The 7,500-nt window shown below is 41.5% G+C and overlaps 1 protein-coding gene across 4 annotated transcripts in view; it reads right to left on the bottom strand.

Annotated features, from left to right (window-relative positions):
• Nucleotides 1-1,522, bottom strand: part of LOC115217128 (1-phosphatidylinositol 4,5-bisphosphate phosphodiesterase beta-4) — a 203,371-nt gene extending 201,849 nt beyond the window's left edge. For 2 of the 4 annotated variants that reach the window (XM_029786732.2, XM_029786731.2), the window contains exon 1: nt 1,196-1,522. The gene's annotated coding sequence lies outside the window, so the exon portion shown is untranslated. The remainder of the gene's footprint in view (nt 1-1,195) is intronic. The other 2 variants (XM_036507169.1, XM_036507170.1) reach the window with 2 other exon arrangements.
• Between the last annotated feature and the right edge of the window lie 5,978 nt (nt 1,523-7,500).

Below are 7,500 nucleotides of genomic sequence, written 5' to 3' on the forward strand. Positions count from 1 at the left end.
AGCCAGTGAGGTAAACTGACATCGCTCAGTGTGTCCTTGAGAAATGCATGAACGTCACGTAATCTCCTTCCCCCGAATTCGTTTTCTTATATAACCCCGACGTCGTCTTAAACTGTCATCATCATCATCATCATCATTATCATCATCGTCGTCATCGTGATGATCATCGAAATTATTATTATTATTAGTTCGTTCGATCTCCGTTTACCGAAGACTTCAAATTCACATTACCAAAATGCCCTTGAAAGAACCCGGAATGAATGTCACCACATCCAGTTTTCTTCTTTGGCAATTCTCCAGCCCTTCTCACCAATAAGTCTTATTCCAAAGCGTGATTATCATCATTATTCTTACCATTATTATTATTATTACTATTATCATTAAAGAATAATTTAACACATTTATGTCTGTATACTACTAATACTAATACTACTACTGAGCTGGCAGAATCGTTTGAGCGCCGGACAAAATACCTTGCGATATATTTCTTCCGGTTTTTTAGATTCTGAGTTTAGAATCCGCCGGGGTCAAGTTTATCTCATCCCTCTGGAGGTCGATAAAATAAAGTATCACCCAAGAACTGGGGATTATCGATGTATTCGACTAAACCCACCTCCGCCCTCTAAAATCGCTGGCCTGGTACGAAAATTCGAAATTAATCATTATTATCATTACTGTTAATTGCTGTTGCTATCATTATTATTATTATTATTATTATTATTGTCTATGCCGCTAAACACCTCACGCTAAAGAAGCTTCCTTGGGGGAAAAGAAAAAAGTGTCACAACTATGGCATAACTGTTTCCCCGCTTAATTCCAAATTTATACAGTGTTTCTGTGTCTGATAAGAGGGTGTATTTGTTTAATTAGACTTTGAATATTCAATTAAAACGAATTTAAATATGTAAAAAAGTGGGGACAACGCAGAAAAGGTTTGATAAACGAGAATAGTTGCAATGATATTTAAGATCGGTGGCCGCCTCAGCGGTGACAGCACCACTACATTAAACAAACACACTCCTACAATAAACTATTCCCCACCACCATTTCATACCACAAATATGTGAAGGCTGTATAATACGGTGTATATATATATATTTACATATATCTATATTTACATGTAGATATGTTCGTTTGCGTGTGTGTTTGTGTACGTAAACGAAGTCCCCCTTGAATTTATTAGAAAAGAACGTACCTTGGTTGTGTTTAAGAGTCCATGTAGAGGGATTTTTTTTGTATATATATATGTATATATATATATGTGTGTGTGGGGTCGGTCACCGCAGTATTGTAGTCCTGGCAGTCTTGTTGAAGATGGTAAGAGCAGCACTTTGAAGGTAGTGGTGATAGGGTTTGTTAGTGGCAGAGGAGAGACAGATAGAGAGATTGCATTGTGGTAGTGAAGCCAGTGCGAGGGGGGGATAGGTAGAGAGATAGAGAGTATATAAGTGAGTGAGCGAGTGAGAGAAAGAGAGGGGGAATAGTAAAAGAGGGAGTGTGTGAGCGTGAGGGTGTGTGCGTGTGCGCTTGTGTAGTAAGTCTAAATGTGCATTTGTGACTAAAAATGTGAAAGAGAGAGAGAAAGAGTAGAACTAAAATTAAGTCTAAGGGCGAGAGTGAGAGACATAGAGAGAGAGAGAGTGAGAGCCGGAGAAAGAGAGAGACAGACAGAGGGAGGGGGAGTTATTTGTGGTTTATATATATATCTATAGACAGAGAGAGGGAGAGAGAGGAGAAATTTTGAGAGACAGAGATAGACAGAGAGAGAGAGAAAGAGAGGGGAGAAATTTTGAGAGACAGAGATAGACAGACAGAGAGAGAGAGAAGGCTTTGGTAAAAGTGGAGATTTTTCGTTCTTTTATTAATAGTATTGGTAGTAGTAGTGGTTGTGGTGGTATTAGTAATAAATATGGTGGTTGTTGTAGTCGCTGATGTAGTTGTGGTAGAGATGAAAACGATGATGATGATGATGATGATGATGATGATGGTGATGAGAGAGAGAGAAAGAGAGAGAGAGAGGGCAGTGGTAATATTTTTGTAATGATTACGAAGGCTGCTGTTGCTGCTACTACTACTACTACTACTACAACTACTGCTACTAATACAAGTAGTAGTAGTAGTAGTAGCCGCAGCAGTGGTAATAATTGCTATTATGTTGATAGCAGTAGGAATATCAACAGCAGTAGTTGTTTTGTTAATGTAACGCTGCTGCTGAAGGCGACAGTGGGGAAGACGACGACGACGACGACGACAATGATGACGATGATGACGATGATGATGATGATGACGACGATGACGACGATGACGATGATGACGATGATGACGATGATGACGATGATGATGATGATGACGATGACGATGATGACGATGATGACGATGATGACGATGATGATGATGGCGGTTATAGTGGTTGATTAGTGTTGATAATATATTTTTTAAAATAAGATATTGTTGATGTTGTTAGTGGTGGCAGTGTCGGTAGCAGCAGCAGCAGCAGTAGTGGCAGTAGCAGTAGTAGTAGCAGTAGTAGCAGTAGTAGTGGTGGTGGTGGTGGTAGTTTTACTAGTATTAACAATAGTATTTATAGTAATATTAGTAGTGCGTGTGGTAATGAGAAGGTAGAAGTAGAGAGAGAGAGAGAGAGAGAATGGTAGTGGTGGCGGTGATGGCGGCGGTGGCGGTTTTCACGCAGCGGAGTTGTCGTTGATGATGATGATGATGATGGTGGTGGTAGTGGTGGTGGTGGTGGTAGTGGTGGTGGTGGTGGTAGTGGTGGTCGTGGTGGTCGTGGTAATGATGATGATGATGATGGCTGCAGCGATAGTTCTGTCAGAAACAGAAATAAAATGAATTTGAGAGAGAGAGAAAGAGAGAGAGACAGACAGACAGAGAGAGACAGAGTCGGGGAGAGAGTGAGTGAGACAGAGAGAGAGAGAGTGACGGAGAGAAAGAGAGAGCGAGAGAGAAGAGAGGGAGAGAGAAAGAGAGATAAATAGGGAACCAGCAAAAAAAATGTTGTTTATGAAGGTGATGATGATGATGATGATGGTGGTGGTGGCGGTGGTTGGATAAATGGTAAGAGTATTGGAGAGAAGAGAGAGAGGGAGGGAGGGGGAAAAGTGCGGATAGTGAAGGTGGTAGTAGTAGTAGTAATGGTGGTGATGGTGGTGAAGGTGTCATTAAAAAGAGAGAAAAAGAGAAAGAGAGAGAGAGAGAGAGAGGGGTAGGAATGGAGAGAGGGGGGAAGTGGAAGAGGAGGAGAAGGAAAGTGTAGAATAATACGTGTTTGTATAGCCACACACACACAGTCACACACACACACAGTCACACACACACACACAGTCACACACACTCACACACACATGTACCACGGTTAGGTGTTTGTATGAGTGTGTGTGCATCTAATGTCTATATATGCGTGGTATAATAGATAACTATATATACATTATATATATATACATATATATATACATATATATATACATTATATATATAACATATATATACATATATATATTACATATATAGTAACATATATATATATATACATATATATATACATATATATATATATACATATATATATACATATATATATAGATACATATATATATATATCTTAGAGTGTGTCGGTCGGTTTGTGTTAATATGAATGCTGAACATCAGTGGTACTTTAAACCATGTAGTAGCAGCAGCAGCAGCAGCAGCAGCAGCAGTAGTAGTAGTAGTAGTAGCAGTAGTACCTACCAATGCATATAGTGCATCTCTTTGGCGAAGTGAAGTGCGTGTGTATAACCTGTGTATATGCGAGCGCATGAATGCGCATGTGTATGTGTGTGGTGTGTGTGTATGTGCGTGTGTATGTGTGTGTGTATGTGTATGTGTGTGTGTTTGTGTGGTGGTTTATCTCTGCGTAAGATGTAGAGTTGTAGTGCTTGTGTGGCTCTAAGACGCGAAATGTAGAGTAAATGTAGATGTGAAACGCCTATGAGTTGTGTAGTGTGAGCGTGTAATGTGTATGATTAATGAATTATGAATTACATTTAGCGTGTGTTGTGTGTGTAATGTGTGTGTTTGGGTGTGTAATGTGTGCGTGATATGCGTTGCTCCATTGTATATGCGTGGGTGTGTATGAAATATACATCTGTGAGATGTTTGAAATAAATGGAATGTGTGAAGCGTTCCGTGTTTTCTAAGTGTGTGTGTGTATGTGTTGTGTGTGTGTATGTGTCTGTGTCTGTGTGTGTGTATGTCTGTGTGTGTGTGTGTGTGTGGTGTGTGTGTGTGTGTGTGTGTGTGTAATAATGGATACTGTACTTACTTTAAGACGTATGCGAATGTGCAATACTGAGATTTGCGTTAAATACAGTCTGTGCGTGTTGTGTATGTATCTTAAACATGTGTATGTGTCTTAAATATGTGCATGTGTATGTATATGTCTTAAACATATGTATATATATATGTTTGTGAGTGTGACTTAGATGTGTTGCGTATGTGTCTGAAACAGATGCCTGAGTATGCGTCTTAAATAGACGCGTACGTATTGGTATGTGTCTTAGATATATGTATACGTATGTGTGTATTAAATATATGCGCCTGTATGTGTATATGTCTTAAATATATGCGTTGTGTGTACCTTAAATATGTGTAAATATCAGACCGTGTAAAATGAATGCGGCGTATAGTTATTATCCATATTATTATATATTGCATGAGATTTGTGAAATACGTGTAGACTGTTGCCGACAAAGGTACTATACGCCGTCTATTGTGTGCTTTATAATATACTCTTTTACTCTTTTACTTGTTTCAGTCATTTGACAGCGGCCATGCTGGAGCACCGCCTTTAATCAAGCAACTCGACCCCGGGACTTATTCTTTTGTAAGCCCAGTACTTATTCTATCGGTCTCTTTTGCCGAACCGTTAAGTGACGGGGACATAAACACACCAGCATCGGTTGTCAAGCAATGCTAGGGGGGACAAACACAGACACACAAACACACACACGCATATATATATATATATATATATATATATATATATATATATATATATATATATATATATATATACGACGGGCTTCTTTCAGTTTCCGTCTACCAAATCCACTCACAAGGCTTTGGTCGGCCCGAGGCTATAGTAGAAGACACTTGCCCAAGATGCCACGCAGTGGGACTGAACCCGGAACAATGTGGTTGGTAAGCAAGCTACTTACCACACAGCCACTCCTGTGCCTATATATTTACTATTTTGTATACACCATACATGTGTTGTATCCGGTGAGCGAGAATAACGTAGCATTTGTATTATGGTGTGTGACCTATAAGTGCGTATTTGTGTTGTGTGTTTGCTGCCGTGTGTAGGTATTACATATGTGTTACATAATAAGTTAAGTGTGTGTAACACAGCGTTTGTAGTGCGGTGTGTAAGTATGAAATGTGCGTGCCGTGTAATGTGATCGGTGTTAAACATGTGCGGAGTATTATGGAGGATGCTGTGTCACGTGATGGGAACTGTGTCGTACAATAAGAGCTGTGTAGTGTTATGTAGAGTGTGCGTGTGTGTGATACGTTTGTAGTGGGTGGTGTGTAATGTGGGCGTGTGTATTGCATATGTAGGAAGAATGAAATGTGTGCATGCGCGTCTGTGAAGTGCAACGTATGGTGTTATGTGTATGCATTGTAGTTTTTGAGTAGTGCGTGTGTGGTGGGGGATAAAGGCCTGTGGCTTAGTAGTGAGGGGTATTCGGCTCAAGATCGCAAGGTCGTGAGTTCAATTCCCGGCGGCGCGTTGTGTCCTTAAGCAAGACACTTTACTTCACATTCCTCCAGTCCATTCAGCGGGCAAAAATGAGTTGTACCTGTATTTTAAAGGGCCAGGCTTGTCACACTCTGTGCCACGCTGAATCTCCCTGGGAACTACACTAAGGGTACACGTGTATGTGGAGTACTCAGCCACTTGCATGCTTGCATATTAATTCCACGAACAGGCTGTTCCGTTGATCGGATCAGCTTGGACCCTCATCGTCGTAACCGACGGAGTGCCAGTTATCTGTGTGTGTGTATTGCAGTGTAGTTAGCAAAGCGTGTACTTTAGTGTGTTGTGCAGCAGCAAAGTCTGTACTCTAAAGTACGTAATCCAATGTGTGTGGTTAGCAATGTGTGGATGTATTCATTGCATGATGTGCAGGTTATGTGAATGTATGTGGTGCATGTGCAGTATAGATGCATGCATTATTGTGCATTTGTGACGCAGTGTGGATGCACCTGTTAGTGTAGATCAGCGGTTGTCAACCGGGGTCCATCTAACGAAATAATCTCCACGTGAGATTTTGTGGCTAAAGTTCGTCTGCAATAAATTGGTTATGCATCTACGAGACACGGATTATTTTACCATTCCTTTTTAATACGATTCCTGATAATACCTCTTTTACTCTTTTACTCTTTTACTTGTTTCAGTCATTTGACTGCGGCCATGCTGGAGCACCGCCTTAGTCGAGGAATCGACCCCCGACTTATTCTTTGTAAGCCCAGTACTTATTCTATCGTCTCTTTTGCCGAACCGCTAAGTTACGGGGACGTAAACACACCAGCATCGGTTGTCAAGCAATGCTAGGGCGACAAACACAGACACACAAACACACACATGCATATATACACATATACGACAGGCTTCTTTCAGTTTCCATCTACCAAATCCACTCACAAGGCATTGGTCGGCCCGGGGCTATAGCAGAAGACACTTGCCCAAGATGCCACGGAACCATGTGGTTGGTTAGCAAGCTACTTACCACACAGCCACTCCTGCGCCTAATTATGAAAATATGATGGGATCTTTATTAAAACGCTGGTTGGCCATGAGGGTCCAGAAGGGCAAAATGGAAACCAAAAGGGAACCAAAAGGGGTCCACAGGGCAGAAAATGGTTGAGATCCACTGGTGTGGAGCACAAAGAGCAATCAGAATGTGTGTGAAGGGCACTGTAATTTGCGTGGGTGTATATTGTATGTGTGTATGTGGAGTTGTTGTATGTCTGGCAACATGCGTGTGTAGAAGTGTGCTTTGCGGCCGGTGTGTTTATAGTGTATAGTAAATTAAGTATAGATAATAAGTGTTGTTGTTGTTGTTGTTTTGGTGGTGGATGTGATGTTGGTGTTGGTGGTGGTGGTAGTGGTGGTGGTGTTGGTGGTGGTGTTGGTGTTGGTGGTGGTGGTGGAGGTGATGGTGTTGGTGGTGTTGGTGGTGGTGGTGTTGGTAGTGGTGCTGGTGGTTGTGGTAATGGTGGTGGTGGTGGTGGTGGTGGTGGAGGTGGTGGCGGCGGTGGTGGTGGTGGTGGTGGTGTTGGTGTTGGTGGTGGTGGTGGTGGTGGTGGAGGTGGTTGTGGTGGTGGTGGTGGTGGTGGTTGTCGTTGCTTCTGTTGTTAAACCCTAGGTCTTCTCTAACGAAATAATCTTATGATTAACGGCACTTCTTTTTTTAAGCAACAGGAACTAAATTCCTC

This window comes from Octopus sinensis, linkage group LG11 (genome assembly GCF_006345805.1).
Source record: "Octopus sinensis linkage group LG11, ASM634580v1, whole genome shotgun sequence".
NCBI lineage: Eukaryota > Metazoa > Mollusca > Cephalopoda > Octopoda > Octopodidae > Octopus > Octopus sinensis.